Below are 1,091 nucleotides of genomic sequence, written 5' to 3'. Positions count from 1 at the left end.
AAGAAGGGGTATCTCTCCCAAACTTCCCCTCTGGACGCCAATGCCCACATCAGTCCTGGGAAGTGGGTGTTGATAAAGTCCTGGTACACTACCACTCCATTAACCCCCAAATTCGAAGGACCTTTCCAGGTACTACTCACCACACACACTGCGGTACGGACCCAAGAAAAAGGCTGGACCCACGTCACCAGAGTTAAAGGACCAGTGCCACCCCCAGACGCCAGACCAGACCCAACAGTGTCACCCGCCTCCTCTTGTGCATGGACAGTAATTAAGAAACCAGAGGACTTAAAATTAACTTTAAAGAAGACTTGCTAGAGGCTGATATACAGTAAGGTGTTAATAACTGTTTCTGAGTTAAAGTACCATAGAAAAGGTTTAAGTACTTGGTAATTGTTTAATAAGACTAAGTGTCCTTTAGCCAAAGGAGTTACCTAAAAAAAAAACCTTGGTTTCTAAAGAACACTAGAATTACCCTCAGGCCTGAGTAAAAGCATACAAATGCCAAAAGAAGTTAGCCCTCAAAAGCCAAAGACTGTAAGTTGATGTGGGCTTAAGCCCGATCAAAGAAGTAGAGGAGGGATTTGTTATGAACAGTTTCCAGGTGTTCCCCAGAGACGCGGGCAGGGCTTTCCTAGTTCCCATGGCAACACTAAAAGAAAACTACTAACTCTAGCTAAGTACCGATATTGAAATGCTAATTAGCTAATTGCTCTGTTTGTTTTCTCTAAACTACCTGGCCTCCCACTCCTCCACGCTGCCATTCTGGGACTAACATGCAAATAAAAACCCCTTAGGATCATGGGAGTATTTTTAGGAGATAAAAATGAATATAAATCAAAAACTGAACACAATAGAGGAGTCTAGATAAATGCCCTAGCTGAGGAAGAGGGAAACACATCCCCTGACTGGCTTTTAACCGTCGCCATCACCTAAGAGAGAACAGACTATATTAGGCTCTGAGAAGCAGGGAGATAGAGACAGAGAGCCCTGGTGCTGCCACCATGGAAGGAGCGGGGACAGCTGTTGTTCTGGACTTCAGCAACAGACTCTGCACACCACGCCTCCTCATCCTCGGGCCACTGGTGTGC

Source organism: Vidua macroura (assembly GCF_024509145.1).
Source record: "Vidua macroura isolate BioBank_ID:100142 chromosome W unlocalized genomic scaffold, ASM2450914v1 whyW_random_scaffold_30, whole genome shotgun sequence".
In the NCBI taxonomy this organism is placed as follows: Eukaryota; Metazoa; Chordata; class Aves; order Passeriformes; family Viduidae; genus Vidua; species Vidua macroura.
The sequence above is the reverse complement of the archived record's forward strand: the minus strand, read 5'-3'. Positions refer to the sequence as shown.